The sequence below is a fragment of the Lonchura striata genome, chromosome 34, assembly GCF_050655825.1.
Source record: "Lonchura striata isolate lonStrDom1 chromosome 34, ASM5065582v1, whole genome shotgun sequence".
NCBI classification, from domain to species: domain Eukaryota; kingdom Metazoa; phylum Chordata; class Aves; order Passeriformes; family Estrildidae; genus Lonchura; species Lonchura striata.
The window spans coordinates 6,760,981-6,778,020 of NC_140736.1; positions in this window are offsets into that span (position 1 = coordinate 6,760,981).

The window sequence follows — 17,040 nt, forward strand, 5'->3', positions numbered from 1 at the left end:
CCAGGGGCCCCTGGGCACATCCTTTTTCCATTTCCCTGGGAAAGAAAACTCAGCAGTCCAGGTTCCTGATGTCAGTTTGTAGGGCTCCCTTGGGTCTATCAGGGCAGCACAAGTTTGAGGTGGGGACAACTTCGGTGTGGGGTCCATCCTTCGATATAAGGATTCTTTGCAGTCAGGGCCAGGGTCCCAGAGCCAGGGGCCCCTGGGCACATCCTTTTTCCATTTTCCCTGGGAAAGAAAACTCAGCAGTCCAGGTTCCTGATGTCGGTTTGTAGGGCTCCCTTGGGTCTATCAGGGCAGCACAAGTTTGAGGTGGGGACAACTTCGGTGTGGGGTCCATCCTTCGATATAAGGATTCTTTGCAGTGAGGCCCCAGCCCAGGGCCAGGGGCCCCTGGGCACATCCTTTTTCCATTTTCCCTGGGAAAGAAAACTCAGCAGTCCAGGTTCCTGATGTCAGTTTGTAGGGCTCCCTTGGGTCTATCAGGGCAGCACAAGTTTGAGGTGGGGACAACTTCGGTGTGGGGTCCATCCTTCGATATAAGGATTTTTTGCAGTCAGGGCCAGGGGCCCCTGGGCACATCCTTCGGCCATTTTCCCTGGGAAAGAAAACTCAGCAGTCCAGGTTCCTGATGTCAGTTTGTAGGGCTCCCTTGGGTGTATCAGGGCAGCAGAAGTTTGAGGTGAGGACAACTTCGGTGTGGGGTCCATCCTTCGATATAAGGATTTTTTGCAGTCAGGGCCAGGGAACCCTGGGCACATCCTTTTTCCATTTTCCCTGGGAAAGAAAACTCAGCAGTCCATGTTCCTGATGTCAGTTTGTAGGGCTCCCTTGGGTCTATCAGGGCAGCACAAGTTTGAGGTGGGGACAACTTCGGTGTGAGGTCCATCCTTCGATATAAGGATTCTTTGCAGTCAGGGCCAGGGGCCCCTGGGCACATCCTTTTTCCATTTTCCCTGGGAAAGAAAACTCAGCAGTCCAGGTTCCTGATGTCAGTTTGTAGGGCTCCCTTGGGTCTATCAGGGCAGCACAAGTTTGAGGTGGGGACAATTTCGGTGTGGGGTCCATCCTTCGATATAAGGATTCTTTGCAGTGAGGCCCCAGCCCAGGGCCAGGGGCCCCTGGGCACATCCTTTGGCCAGTTTCCCTGGGAAAGAAAAGTCAGCAGTCGAGGTTCCTGATGTCAGTTTGTAGGGCTCCCTTGGGTCTATCAGGGCAGCACAAGTTTGAGGTGGGGACAACTTCGGTGTGGGGTCCATCCTTCGATATAAGGATTCTTTGCAGTCAGGGCCAGGGGCCCCTGGGCACATCCTTTTTCCATTTTCCCTGGGAAAGAAAACTCAGCAGTCCAGGTTCCTGATGTCAGTTTGTAGGGCTCCCTTGGGTCTATCAGGGCAGCACAAGTTTGAGGTGGGGACATCTTCGGTGTGGGGTCCGTCCTTCGATATAAGGATTTTTTGCAGTCAGGGCCAGGGGCCCCTGGGCACATCCTTTTTCCATTTCCCCTGGGAAAGAAAACTCAGCAGTCCAGGTTCCTGATGTCAGTTTGTAGGGCTCCCTTGGGTCTATCAGGGCAGCACAAGTTTGAGGTGGGGACAACTTCGGTGTGGGGTCCATCCTTCGATATAAGAATTCTTTGCAGTCAGGGCCAGGGTCCCAGGGCCAGGGGCCCCTGGGCACATCCTTTTTCCATTTTCCCTGGGAAAGAAAACTCAGCAGTCCAGGTTCCTGATGTCAGTTTGTAGGGCTCCCTTGGGTCTATCAAGGCAGCACAAGTTTGAGGTGGGGACAACTTCGGTGTGGGGTCCATCCTTCGATATAAGGATTTTTTGCAGTCAGGGCCAGGGGCCCCTGGGCACATCCTTTTTCCATTTTCCCTGGGAAAGAAAACTCAGCAGTCCAGGTTCCTGATGTCAGTTTGTAGGGCTCCCTTGGGTCTATCAGGGCAGCACAAGTTTGAGGTGGGCACAACTTCGGTGTGGGGTCCATCCTTCGATATAAGGATTTTTGGCAGTCAGGTCCAGGGTTCCCTGGGCACATCCTTTGGCCAGTTTCCCTGGGAAAGAAAAGTCAGCAGTCCAGGTTCCTGATGTCAGTTTGTAGGGCTCCCTTGGGTCTATCAGGGCAGCACAAGTTTGAGGTGGGGACAACTTCGGTGTGGGGTCCATCCTTCGATATAAGGATTCTTTGCAGTCAGGGCCAGGGGCCCCTGGGCACATCCTTTTTCCATTTTCCCTGGGAAAGAAAACTCAGCAGTCCAGGTTCCTGATGTCAGTTTGTAGGGCTCCCTTGGGTCTATCAGGGCAGCACAAGTTTGAGGTGGGGACAACTTCGGTGTGGGGTCCATCCTTCGATATAAGGATTTTTTGCAGTCAGGGCCAGGGGCCCCTGGGCACATCCTTTTTCCATTTTCCCTGGGAAAGAAAACTCAGCAGTCCAGGTTCCTGATGTCAGTTTGTAGGGCTCCCTTGGGTCTATCAGGGCAGCACAAGTTTGAGGTGGGGACATCTTCGGTGTGGGGTCCATTCTTCGATATAAGGATTCTTTGCAGTGAGGCCCCAGCCCATGTCCAGGGGCCCCTGGGCACATCCTTTTTCCATTTTCCCTGGGAAAGAAAACTCAGCAGTTCAGGTTCCTGATGTCAGTTTGTAGGGCTCCCTTGGGTCTATCAGGGCAGCACAAGTTTGATGTGGGGACAACTTCGGTGTGGGGTCCATCCTTCGATATAAGGATTTTTTGCAGTCAGGGCCAGGGGCCCCTGGGCACATCATTTTTCCATTTTCCCTGGGAAAGAAAACTCAGCAGTCCAGGTTCCTGATGTCAGTTTGTAGGGCTCCCTTGGGTCTATCAGGGCAGCACAAGTTTGAGGTGGGGACATCTTCGGTGTGGGGTCCGTCCTTCGATATAAGGATTTTTTGCAGTCAGGGCCAGGGGCCCCTGGGCACATCCTTTTTCCATTTTCCCTGGGAAAGAAAACTCAGCAGTCCAGGTTCCTGATGTCAGTTTGTAGGGCTCCCTTGGGTCTATCAGGGCAGCACAAGTTTGAGGTGGGGACAACTTCAGTGTGGGGTCCATCCTTCGATATAAGGATTCTTTGCGGTGAGGCCCCAGCCCAGGGCAAGGGGCCCCTGGGCACATCCTTTTTCCATTTTCCCTGGGAAAGAAAACTCAGCAGTCCAGGTTCCTGATGTCAGTTTGTAGGGCTCCCTTGGGTCTATCAGGGCAGCACAAGTTTGAGGTGGGGACAACTTCGGTGTGGGGTCCATCCTTCGATATAAGGATTTTTTGCAGTCAGGGACAGGGGCCCCTGGGCACATCCTTTTTCCATTTTCCCTGGGAAAGAAAACTCAGCAGTCCAGGTTCCTGATGTCAGTTTGTAGGGCTCCCTTGGGTCTATCAGGGCAGCACAAGTTTGAGGTGGGGACAACTTCGGTGTGGGGTCCATCCTTCGATATAAGGATTCTTTGCAGTCAGGGCCAGGGTCCCAGGGCCAGGGGCCCCTGGGCACATCCTTTTTCCATTTTCCCTGGGAAAGAAAAGTCAGCAGTCCAGGTTCCTGATGTCAGTTTGTAGGGCTCCCTTGGGTCTATCAGGGCAGCACAAGTTTGAGGTGGGGACAACTTCGGTGTGGGGTCCATCCTTCGATATAAGGATTCTTTCCAGTGAGGCCCACGACCAGGGCCAGGGAACCCTGGGCACATCCTTTTTCCATTTTCCCTGGGAAAGAAAACTCAGCAGTCCAGGTTCCTGATGTCAGTTTGTAGAGCTCGCTTGGGTCTATCAGGGCAGCACAAGTTTGAGGTGGGGACATCTTCGGTGTGGGGTCCATCCTTCGTTATAACGATTTTTTGCAGTCAGGGCCAGGGGCCCCTGGGCACATCCTTTTTCCATTTTCCCTGGGAAAGAAAACTCAGCAGTCCAGGTTCCTGATGTCAGTTTGTAGGGCTCCCTTGGGTCTATCAGGGCAGCACAAGTTTGAGGTGGGGACAACTTCGGTGTGGGGTCCATCCTTCGATATAAGGATTCTTTGCAGTCAGGGCCAGGGTCCCAGGGCCAGGGGCCCCTGGGCACATACTTTTTCCATTTTCCCTGGGAAAGAAAACTCAGCAGTCCAGGTTCCTGATGTCAGTTTGTAGGGCTCCCTTGGGTCTATCAGGGCAGCACAAGTTTGAGGTGGGGACATCTTCGGTGTGGGGTCCATCCTTCGATATAAGGATATTTTGCAGTCAGGGCCAGGGGCCCCTGGGCACATCCTTTTTCCATTTCCCTGGGAAAGAAAACTCAGCAGTCCAGGTTCCTGATGTCAGTTTGTAGGGCTCCCTTGGGTCTATCAGGGCAGCACAAGTTTGAGGTGGGGACAACTTCGGTGTGGGGTCCATCCTTCGATATAAGGATTCTTTGCAGTCAGGGCCAGGGTCCCAGAGCCAGGGGCCCCTGGGCACATCCTTTTTCCATTTTCCCTGGGAAAGAAAACTCAGCAGTCCAGGTTCCTGATGTCGGTTTGTAGGGCTCCCTTGGGTCTATCAGGGCAGCACAAGTTTGAGGTGGGGACAACTTCGGTGTGGGGTCCATCCTTCGATATAAGGATTCTTTGCAGTGAGGCCCCAGCCCAGGGCCAGGGGCCCCTGGGCACATCCTTTTTCCATTTTCCCTGGGAAAGAAAACTCAGCAGTCCAGGTTCCTGATGTCAGTTTGTAGGGCTCCCTTGGGTCTATCAGGGCAGCACAAGTTTGAGGTGGGGACAACTTCGGTGTGGGGTCCATCCTTCGATATAAGGATTTTTTGCAGTCAGGGCCAGGGGCCCCTGGGCACATCCTTCGGCCATTTTCCCTGGGAAAGAAAACTCAGCAGTCCAGGTTCCTGATGTCAGTTTGTAGGGCTCCCTTGGGTGTATCAGGGCAGCAGAAGTTTGAGGTGAGGACAACTTCGGTGTGGGGTCCATCCTTCGATATAAGGATTTTTTGCAGTCAGGGCCAGGGAACCCTGGGCACATCCTTTTTCCATTTTCCCTGGGAAAGAAAACTCAGCAGTCCATGTTCCTGATGTCAGTTTGTAGGGCTCCCTTGGGTCTATCAGGGCAGCACAAGTTTGAGGTGGGGACAACTTCGGTGTGAGGTCCATCCTTCGATATAAGGATTCTTTGCAGTCAGGGCCAGGGGCCCCTGGGCACATCCTTTTTCCATTTTCCCTGGGAAAGAAAACTCAGCAGTCCAGGTTCCTGATGTCAGTTTGTAGGGCTCCCTTGGGTCTATCAGGGCAGCACAAGTTTGAGGTGGGGACAATTTCGGTGTGGGGTCCATCCTTCGATATAAGGATTCTTTGCAGTGAGGCCCCAGCCCAGGGCCAGGGGCCCCTGGGCACATCCTTTGGCCAGTTTCCCTGGGAAAGAAAAGTCAGCAGTCGAGGTTCCTGATGTCAGTTTGTAGGGCTCCCTTGGGTCTATCAGGGCAGCACAAGTTTGAGGTGGGGACAACTTCGGTGTGGGGTCCATCCTTCGATATAAGGATTCTTTGCAGTCAGGGCCAGGGGCCCCTGGGCACATCCTTTTTCCATTTTCCCTGGGAAAGAAAACTCAGCAGTCCAGGTTCCTGATGTCAGTTTGTAGGGCTCCCTTGGGTCTATCAGGGCAGCACAAGTTTGAGGTGGGGACATCTTCGGTGTGGGGTCCGTCCTTCGATATAAGGATTTTTTGCAGTCAGGGCCAGGGGCCCCTGGGCACATCCTTTTTCCATTTCCCCTGGGAAAGAAAACTCAGCAGTCCAGGTTCCTGATGTCAGTTTGTAGGGCTCCCTTGGGTCTATCAGGGCAGCACAAGTTTGAGGTGGGGACAACTTCGGTGTGGGGTCCATCCTTCGATATAAGAATTCTTTGCAGTCAGGGCCAGGGTCCCAGGGCCAGGGGCCCCTGGGCACATCCTTTTTCCATTTTCCCTGGGAAAGAAAACTCAGCAGTCCAGGTTCCTGATGTCAGTTTGTAGGGCTCCCTTGGGTCTATCAAGGCAGCACAAGTTTGAGGTGGGGACAACTTCGGTGTGGGGTCCATCCTTCGATATAAGGATTTTTTGCAGTCAGGGCCAGGGGCCCCTGGGCACATCCTTTTTCCATTTTCCCTGGGAAAGAAAACTCAGCAGTCCAGGTTCCTGATGTCAGTTTGTAGGGCTCCCTTGGGTCTATCAGGGCAGCACAAGTTTGAGGTGGGCACAACTTCGGTGTGGGGTCCATCCTTCGATATAAGGATTTTTGGCAGTCAGGTCCAGGGTTCCCTGGGCACATCCTTTGGCCAGTTTCCCTGGGAAAGAAAAGTCAGCAGTCCAGGTTCCTGATGTCAGTTTGTAGGGCTCCCTTGGGTCTATCAGGGCAGCACAAGTTTGAGGTGGGGACAACTTCGGTGTGGGGTCCATCCTTCGATATAAGGATTCTTTGCAGTCAGGGCCAGGGGCCCCTGGGCACATCCTTTTTCCATTTTCCCTGGGAAAGAAAACTCAGCAGTCCAGGTTCCTGATGTCAGTTTGTAGGGCTCCCTTGGGTCTATCAGGGCAGCACAAGTTTGAGGTGGGGACAACTTCGGTGTGGGGTCCATCCTTCGATATAAGGATTTTTTGCAGTCAGGGCCAGGGGCCCCTGGGCACATCCTTTTTCCATTTTCCCTGGGAAAGAAAACTCAGCAGTCCAGGTTCCTGATGTCAGTTTGTAGGGCTCCCTTGGGTCTATCAGGGCAGCACAAGTTTGAGGTGGGGACATCTTCGGTGTGGGGTCCATTCTTCGATATAAGGATTCTTTGCAGTGAGGCCCCAGCCCATGTCCAGGGGCCCCTGGGCACATCCTTTTTCCATTTTCCCTGGGAAAGAAAACTCAGCAGTTCAGGTTCCTGATGTCAGTTTGTAGGGCTCCCTTGGGTCTATCAGGGCAGCACAAGTTTGATGTGGGGACAACTTCGGTGTGGGGTCCATCCTTCGATATAAGGATTTTTTGCAGTCAGGGCCAGGGGCCCCTGGGCACATCATTTTTCCATTTTCCCTGGGAAAGAAAACTCAGCAGTCCAGGTTCCTGATGTCAGTTTGTAGGGCTCCCTTGGGTCTATCAGGGCAGCACAAGTTTGAGGTGGGGACATCTTCGGTGTGGGGTCCGTCCTTCGATATAAGGATTTTTTGCAGTCAGGGCCAGGGGCCCCTGGGCACATCCTTTTTCCATTTTCCCTGGGAAAGAAAACTCAGCAGTCCAGGTTCCTGATGTCAGTTTGTAGGGCTCCCTTGGGTCTATCAGGGCAGCACAAGTTTGAGGTGGGGACAACTTCAGTGTGGGGTCCATCCTTCGATATAAGGATTCTTTGCGGTGAGGCCCCAGCCCAGGGCAAGGGGCCCCTGGGCACATCCTTTTTCCATTTTCCCTGGGAAAGAAAACTCAGCAGTCCAGGTTCCTGATGTCAGTTTGTAGGGCTCCCTTGGGTCTATCAGGGCAGCACAAGTTTGAGGTGGGGACAACTTCGGTGTGGGGTCCATCCTTCGATATAAGGATTTTTTGCAGTCAGGGACAGGGGCCCCTGGGCACATCCTTTTTCCATTTTCCCTGGGAAAGAAAACTCAGCAGTCCAGGTTCCTGATGTCAGTTTGTAGGGCTCCCTTGGGTCTATCAGGGCAGCACAAGTTTGAGGTGGGGACAACTTCGGTGTGGGGTCCATCCTTCGATATAAGGATTCTTTGCAGTCAGGGCCAGGGTCCCAGGGCCAGGGGCCCCTGGGCACATCCTTCTTCCATTTTCCCTGGGAAAGAAAACTCAGCAGTCCAGGTTCCTGATGTCAGTTTGTAGGGCTCCCTTGGGTCTATCAGGGCAGCACAAGTTTGAGGTGGGGACAACTTCGGTGTGGGGTCCATCCTTCGATATAAGGATTTTTTGCAGTCAGGGCCAGGGGCCCCTGGGCACATCCTTTTTCCATTTTCCCTGGGAAAGAAAACTCAGCAGTCCAGGTTCCTGATGTCAGTTTGTAGGGCTCCCTTGGGTCTATCAGGGCAGCACAAGTTTGAGGTGGGGACAACTTCGGTGTGGGGTCCATCCTTCGATATAAGGATTCTTTGCAGTCAGGGCTAGGGGCCCCTGGGCACAACCTTAGGCCATTTTACCTGTGAAAGGAAACTCATCAGTCCAAGTTCCTGATGTCAGTTTGTAGGGCTCCCTTGGGTCTATCAGGGCAGCACAAGTTTGAGGTGGGGACAACTTCGGTGTGGGGTCCATCCTTCGATATAAGGATTCTTTGCAGTGAGGCCCCAGCCCATGTCCAGGGGCCCCTGGGCACATCCTTTTTCCATTTTCCCTGGGAAAGAAAACTCAGCAGTCCAGGTTCCTGATGTCAGTTTGTAGGGCTCCCTTGGGTCTATCAGGGCAGCACAAGTTTGAGGGGGGGACAACTTCGGTGTGGGGTCCATCCTTCGTTATAAGGATTCTTTGCAGTCAGGGCCAGGGGCCCCTGGGCACATCCTTTTTCTATTTTCCCTGGGAAAGAAAACTCAGCAGTCCAGGTTCCTGATGTCAGTTTGTAGGGTTCCCTTGGGTCTATCAGGGCAGAACAAGTTTGAGGTGGGGACAACTTCGGTGTGGGGTCCATCCTTCGATATAAGGATTCTTTGCAGTGAGGCCCCAGCCCAGGGCCAGGGGCCCCTGGGCACATCCTTTTTCCATTTTCCCTGGGAAAGAAAACTCAGCAGTCCAGGTTCCTGATGTCAGTTTGTAGGGCTCCCTTGGGTCTATCAGGGCAGCACAAGTTTGAGGTGGGCACAACTTCGGTGTGGGGTCCATCCTTCGATATAAGGATTTTTGGCAGTCAGGTCCAGGGTTCCCTGGGCACATCCTTTGGCCAGTTTCCCTGGGAAAGAAAAGTCAGCAGTCCAGGTTCCTGATGTCAGTTTGTAGGGCTCCCTTGGGTCTATCAGGGCAGCACAAGTTTGAGGTGGGGACAACTTCGGTGTGGGGTCCATCCTTCGATATAAGGATTCTTTGCAGTCAGGGCCAGGGGCCCCTGGGCACATCCTTTTTCCATTTTCCCTGGGAAAGAAAACTCAGCAGTCCAGGTTCCTGATGTCAGTTTGTAGGGCTCCCTTGGGTCTATCAGGGCAGCACAAGTTTGAGGTGGGGACAACTTCGGTGTGGGGTCCATCCTTCGATATAAGGATTTTTTGCAGTCAGGGCCAGGGGCCCCTGGGCACATCCTTTTTCCATTTTCCCTGGGAAAGAAAACTCAGCAGTCCAGGTTCCTGATGTCAGTTTGTAGGGCTCCCTTGGGTCTATCAGGGCAGCACAAGTTTGAGGTGGGGACATCTTCGGTGTGGGGTCCATTCTTCGATATAAGGATTCTTTGCAGTGAGGCCCCAGCCCATGTCCAGGGGCCCCTGGGCACATCCTTTTTCCATTTTCCCTGGGAAAGAAAACTCAGCAGTTCAGGTTCCTGATGTCAGTTTGTAGGGCTCCCTTGGGTCTATCAGGGCAGCACAAGTTTGATGTGGGGACAACTTCGGTGTGGGGTCCATCCTTCGATATAAGGATTTTTTGCAGTCAGGGCCAGGGGCCCCTGGGCACATCATTTTTCCATTTTCCCTGGGAAAGAAAACTCAGCAGTCCAGGTTCCTGATGTCAGTTTGTAGGGCTCCCTTGGGTCTATCAGGGCAGCACAAGTTTGAGGTGGGGACAACTTCGGTCTGGGGTCCATCCTTCGATATAAGGATTTTTTGCAGTCAGGGCCAGGGGCCCCTGGGCACATCCTTTTTCCATTTTCCCTGGGAAAGAAAAGTCAGCAGTCCAGGTTCCTGATGTCAGTTTGTAGGGCTCCCTTGGGTCTATCAGGGCAGCACAAGTTTGAGGTGGGGACAACTTCAGTGTGGGGTCCATCCTTCGATATAAGGATTCTTTGCGGTGAGGCCCCAGCCCAGGGCAAGGGGCCCCTGGGCACATCCTTTTTCCATTTTCCCTGGGAAAGAAAACTCAGCAGTCCAGGTTCCTGATGTCAGTTTGTAGGGCTCCCTTGGGTCTATCAGGGCAGCACAAGTTTGAGGTGGGGACAACTTCGGTGTGGGGTCCATCCTTCGATATAAGGATTTTTTGCAGTCAGGGCCAGGGGCCCCTGGGCACATCCTTTTTCCATTTTCCCTGGGAAAGAAAACTCAGCAGTCCAGGTTCCTGATGTCAGTTTGTAGGGCTCCCTTGGGTCTATCAGGGCAGCACAAGTTTGAGGTGGGGACAACTTCGGTGTGGGGTCCATCCTTCGATATAAGGATTCTTTGCAGTCAGGGCCAGGGTCCCAGGGCCAGGGGCCCCTGGGCACATCCTTCTTCCATTTTCCCTGGGAAAGAAAAGTCAGCAGTCCAGGTTCCTGATGTCAGTTTTTAGGGCTCCCTTGGGTCTATCAGGGCAGCACAAGTTTGAGGTGGGGACAACTTCGGTGTGGGGTCCATCCTTCGATATAAGGATTTTTTGCAGTCAGGGCCAGGGGCCCCTGGGCACATCCTTTTTCCATTTTCCCTGGGAAAGAAAAGTCAGCAGTCCAGGTTCCTGATGTCAGTTTGTAGGGCTCCCTTGGGTCTATCAGGGCAGCACAAGTTTGAGGTGGGGACAACTTCGGTGTGGGGTCCATCCTTCGATATAAGGATTCTTTGCAGTGAGGCCCCAGCCCATGTCCAGGGGCCCCTGGGCACATCCTTTTTCCATTTTCCCTGGGAAAGAAAACTCAGCAGTCCAGGTTCCTGATGTCAGTTTGTAGGGCTCCCTTGGGTCTATCAGGGCAGCACAAGTTTGAGGGGGGGACAACTTCGGTGTGGGGTCCATCCTTCGTTATAAGGATTCTTTGCAGTCAGGGCCAGGGGCCCCTGGGCACATCCTTTTTCTATTTTCCCTGGGAAAGAAAACTCAGCAGTCCAGGTTCCTGATGTCAGTTTGTAGGGTTCCCTTGGGTCTATCAGGGCAGCACAAGTTTGAGGTGGGGACAACTTCGGTGTGGGGTCCATCCTTCGATATAAGGATTCTTTGCAGTGAGGCCCCAGCCCAGGGCCAGGGGCCCCTGGGCACATCCTTTTTCCATTTTCCCTGGGAAAGAAAACTCAGCAGTCCAGGTTCCTGATGTCAGTTTGTAGGGCTCCCTTGGGTCTATCAGGGCAGCACAAGTTTGAGGTGGGGACAACTTCGGTCTGGGGTCCATCCTTCGATATAAGGATTCTTTGCAGTCAGGGCCAGGGTCCCAGAGCCAGGGGCCCCTGGGCACATCCTTTTTCCATTTTCCCTGGGAAAGAAAACTCAGCAGTCCAGGTTCCTGATGTCAGTTTGTAGGGCTCCCTTGGGTCTATCAGGGCAGCACAAGTTTGAGGTGGGGACAACTTCGGTCTGGGGTCCATCCTTCGATATAAGGATTCTTTGCAGTGAGGCCCCAACCCAGGGCCAGGGGCCCCTGGGCACATCCTTTTTCCATTTTCCCTGGGAAAGAAAACTCAGCAGTCCAGGTTCCTGATGTCAGTTTGTAGGACTCCCTTGGGTCTATCAGGGCAGCACAAGTTTGAGGTGGGGACAACTTCGGTGTGGGGTCCATCCTTCGATATAAGGATTCTTTGCAGTCAGGGCCAGGGTCCCAGGGCCAGGGGCCCCTGGGCACATCCTTTTTCCATTTTCCCTGGGAAAGAAAACTCAGCAGTCCAGGTTCCTGATGTCAGTTTGTAGGGCTCCCTTGGGTCTATCAGGGCAGCACAAGTTTGAGGTGGGGACATCTTCGGTGTGGGGTCCATCCTTCGATATAAGGATATTTTGCAGTCAGGGCCAGGGGCCCCTGGGCACATCCTTTTTCCATTTCCCTGGGAAAGAAAACTCAGCAGTCCAGGTTCCTGATGTCAGTTTGTAGGGCTCCCTTGGGTCTATCAGGGCAGCACAAGTTTGAGGTGGGGACAACTTCGGTCTGGGGTCCATCCTTCGATATAAGGATTCTTTGCAGTCAGGGCCAGGGTCCCAGAGCCAGGGGCCCCTGGGCACATCCTTTTTCCATTTTCCCTGGGAAAGAAAACTCAGCAGTCCAGGTTCCTGATGTCAGTTTGTAGGGCTCCCTTGGGTCTATCAGGGCAGCACAAGTTTGAGGTGGGGACATCTTCGGTGTGGGGTCCGTCCTTCGATATAAGGATTTTTTGCAGTCAGGGCCAGGGGCCCCTGGGCACATCCTTTTTCCATTTTCCCTGGGAAAGAAAACTCAGCAGTCCAGGTTCCTGATGTCAGTTTGTAGGGCTCCCTTGGGTCTATCAGGGCAGCACAAGTTTGAGGTGGGGACAACTTCAGTGTGGGGTCCATCCTTCGATATAAGGATTCTTTGCGGTGAGGCCCCAGCCCAGGGCAAGGGGCCCCTGGGCACATCCTTTTTCCATTTTCCCTGGGAAAGAAAACTCAGCAGTCCAGGTTCCTGATGTCAGTTTGTAGGGCTCCCTTGGGTCTATCAGGGCAGCACAAGTTTGAGGTGGGGACAACTTCGGTGTGGGGTCCATCCTTCGATATAAGGATTTTTTGCAGTCAGGGACAGGGGCCCCTGGGCACATCCTTTTTCCATTTTCCCTGGGAAAGAAAACTCAGCAGTCCAGGTTCCTGATGTCAGTTTGTAGGGCTCCCTTGGGTCTATCAGGGCAGCACAAGTTTGAGGTGGGGACAACTTCGGTGTGGGGTCCATCCTTCGATATAAGGATTCTTTGCAGTCAGGGCCAGGGTCCCAGGGCCAGGGGCCCCTGGGCACATCCTTCTTCCATTTTCCCTGGGAAAGAAAACTCAGCAGTCCAGGTTCCTGATGTCAGTTTGTAGGGCTCCCTTGGGTCTATCAGGGCAGCACAAGTTTGAGGTGGGGACAACTTCGGTGTGGGGTCCATCCTTCGATATAAGGATTTTTTGCAGTCAGGGCCAGGGGCCCCTGGGCACATCCTTTTTCCATTTTCCCTGGGAAAGAAAAGTCAGCAGTCCAGGTTCCTGATGTCAGTTTGTAGGGCTCCCTTGGGTCTATCAGGGCAGCACAAGTTTGAGGTGGGGACAACTTCGGTGTGGGGTCCATCCTTCGATATAAGGATTCTTTGCAGTCAGGGCTAGGGGCCCCTGGGCACAACCTTAGGCCATTTTACCTGTGAAAGGAAACTCATCAGTCCAAGTTCCTGATGTCAGTTTGTAGGGCTCCCTTGGGTCTATCAGGGCAGCACAAGTTTGAGGTGGGGACAACTTCGGTGTGGGGTCCATCCTTCGATATAAGGATTCTTTGCAGTGAGGCCCCAGCCCATGTCCAGGGGCCCCTGGGCACATCCTTTTTCCATTTTCCCTGGGAAAGAAAACTCAGCAGTCCAGGTTCCTGATGTCAGTTTGTAGGGCTCCCTTGGGTCTATCAGGGCAGCACAAGTTTGAGGGGGGGACAACTTCGGTGTGGGGTCCATCCTTCGTTATAAGGATTCTTTGCAGTCAGGGCCAGGGGCCCCTGGGCACATCCTTTTTCTATTTTCCCTGGGAAAGAAAACTCAGCAGTCCAGGTTCCTGATGTCAGTTTGTAGGGTTCCCTTGGGTCTATCAGGGCAGCACAAGTTTGAGGTGGGGACAACTTCGGTGTGGGGTCCATCCTTCGATATAAGGATTCTTTGCAGTGAGGCCCCAGCCCAGGGCCAGGGGCCCCTGGGCACATCCTTTTTCCATTTTCCCTGGGAAAGAAAACTCAGCAGTCCAGGTTCCTGATGTCAGTTTGTAGGGCTCCCTTGGGTCTATCAGGGCAGCACAAGTTTGAGGTGGGGACAACTTCGGTCTGGGGTCCATCCTTCGATATAAGGATTCTTTGCAGTCAGGGCCAGGGTCCCAGAGCCAGGGGCCCCTGGGCACATCCTTTTTCCATTTTCCCTGGGAAAGAAAACTCAGCAGTCCAGGTTCCTGATGTCAGTTTGTAGGGCTCCCTTGGGTCTATCAGGGCAGCACAAGTTTGAGGTGGGGACAACTTCGGTCTGGGGTCCATCCTTCGATATAAGGATTCTTTGCAGTGAGGCCCCAACCCAGGGCCAGGGGCCCCTGGGCACATCCTTTTTCCATTTTCCCTGGGAAAGAAAACTCAGCAGTCCAGGTTCCTGATGTCAGTTTGTAGGACTCCCTTGGGTCTATCAGGGCAGCACAAGTTTGAGGTGGGGACAACTTCGGTGTGGGGTCCATCCTTCGATATAAGGATTCTTTGCAGTCAGGGCCAGGGTCCCAGGGCCAGGGGCCCCTGGGCACATCCTTTTTCCATTTTCCCTGGGAAAGAAAACTCAGCAGTCCAGGTTCCTGATGTCAGTTTGTAGGGCTCCCTTGGGTCTATCAGGGCAGCACAAGTTTGAGGTGGGGACATCTTCGGTGTGGGGTCCATCCTTCGATATAAGGATATTTTGCAGTCAGGGCCAGGGGCCCCTGGGCACATCCTTTTTCCATTTCCCTGGGAAAGAAAACTCAGCAGTCCAGGTTCCTGATGTCAGTTTGTAGGGCTCCCTTGGGTCTATCAGGGCAGCACAAGTTTGAGGTGGGGACAACTTCGGTCTGGGGTCCATCCTTCGATATAAGGATTCTTTGCAGTCAGGGCCAGGGTCCCAGAGCCAGGGGCCCCTGGGCACATCCTTTTTCCATTTTCCCTGGGAAAGAAAACTCAGCAGTCCAGGTTCCTGATGTCAGTTTGTAGGGCTCCCTTGGGTCTATCAGGGCAGCACAAGTTTGAGGTGGGGACAACTTCGGTGTGGGGTCCGTCCTTCGATATAAGGATTTTTTGCAGTGAGGCCCCAGCCCAGGGCCAGGGGCCCCTGGGCACATCCTTTTTCCATTTTCCCTGGGAAAGAAAACTCAGCAGTCCAGGTTCCTGATGTCAGTTTGTAGGGCTCCCTTGGGTCTATCAAGGCAGCACAAGTTTGAGGTGGGGACAACTTCGGTGTGGGGTCCATCCTTCGATATAAGGATTTTTTGCAGTCAGGGCCAGGGGCCCCTGGGCACATCGTTTTTCCATTTTCCCTGGGAAAGAAAACTCAGCAGTCCAGGTTCCTGATGTCAGTTTGTAGGGCTCCCTTGGGTCTATCAGGGCAGCACAAGTTTGAGGTGGGGACAACTTCGGTGTGGGGTCCATCCTTCGATATAAGGATTTTTTGCAGTCAGGGCCAGGGAACCCTGGGCACATCCTTTTTCCATTTTCCCTGGGAAAGAAAACTCAGCAGTCCATGTTCCTGATGTCAGTTTGTAGGGCTCCCTTGGGTCTATCAGGGCAGCACAAGTTTGAGGTGGGGACAACTTCGGTGTGAGGTCCATCCTTCGATATAAGGATTCTTTGCAGTCAGGGCCAGGGGCCCCTGGGCACATCCTTTTTCCATTTTCCCTGGGAAAGAAAACTCAGCAGTCCAGGTTCCTGATGTCAGTTTGTAGGGCTCCCTTGGGTCTATCAGGGCAGCACAAGTTTGAGGTGGGGACAACTTCGGTGTGGGGTCCATCCTTCGATATAAGGATTCTTTGCAGTGAGGCCCCAGCCCAGGGCCAGGGGCCCCTGGGCACATCCTTTGGCCAGTTTCCCTGGGAAAGAAAAGTCAGCAGTCCAGGTTCCTGATGTCAGTTTGTAGGGCTCCCTTGGGTCTATCAGGGCAGCACAAGTTTGAGGTGGGGACAACTTCGGTGTGGGGTCCATCCTTCGATATAAGGATTCTTTGCAGTCAGGGCCAGGGTTCCCTGGGCACATCCTTTGGCCAGTTTCCCTGGGAAAGAAAAGTCAGCAGTCCAGGTTCCTGATGTCAGTTTGTAGGGCTCCCTTGGGTCTATCAGGGCAGCACAAGTTTGAGGTGGGGACAACTTCGGTGTGGGGTCCATCCTTCGATATAAGGATTCTTTGCAGTCAGGGCCAGGGGCCCCTGGGCACATCCTTTTTCCATTTTCCCTGGGAAAGAAAACTCAGCAGTCCAGGTTCCTGATGTCAGTTTGTAGGGCTCCCTTGGGTCTATCAGGGCAGCACAAGTTTGAGGTGGGGACAACTTCGGTGTGGGGTCCATCCTTCGATATAAGGATTCTTTGCAGTCAGGGCCAGGGGCCCCTGGGCACATCCTTTTTCCATTTTCCCTGGGAAAGAAAACTCAGCAGTCCAGGTTCCTGATGTCAGTTTGTAGGGCTCCCTTGGGTCTATCAGGGCAGCACAAGTTTGAGGTGGGGACATCTTCGGTGTGGGGTCCATTCTTCGATATAAGGATTCTTTGCAGTGAGGCCCCAGCCCATGTCCAGGGGCCCCTGGGCACATCCTTTTTCCATTTTCCCTGGGAAAGAAAACTCAGCAGTTCAGGTTCCTGATGTCAGTTTGTAGGGCTCCCTTGGGTCTATCAGGGCAGCACAAGTTTGATGTGGGGACAACTTCGGTGTGGGGTCCATCCTTCGATATAAGGATTTTTTGCAGTCAGGGCTAGGGGCCCCTGGGCACATCATTTTTCCATTTTCCCTGGGAAAGAAAACTCAGCAGTCCAGGTTCCTGATGTCAGTTTGTAGGGCTCCCTTGGGTGTATGAGGGCAGCACAAGTTTGAGGTGGGGACATCTTCGGTGTGGGGTCCGTCCTTCGATATAAGGATTTTTTGCAGTCAGGGCCAGGGGCCCCTGGGCACATCCTTTTTCCATTTTCCCTGGGAAAGAAAACTCAGCAGTCCAGGTTCCTGATGTCAGTTTGTAGGGCTCCCTTGGGTCTATCAGGGCAGCACAAGTTTGAGGTGGGGACAACTTCAGTGTGGGGTCCATCCTTCGATATAAGGATTCTTTGCGGTGAGGCCCCAGCCCAGGGCAAGGGGCCCCTGGGCACATCCTTTTTCCATTTTCCCTGGGAAAGAAAACTCAGCAGTCCAGGTTCCTGATGTCAGTTTGTAGGGCTCCCTTGGGTCTATCAGGGCAGCACAAGTTTGAGGTGGGGACAACTTCGGTGTGGGGTCCATCCTTCGATATAAGGATTTTTTGCAGTCAGGGCCAGGGGCCCCTGGGCACATCCTTTTTCCATTTTCCCTGGGAAAGAAAACTCAGCAGTCCAGGTTCCTGATGTCAGTT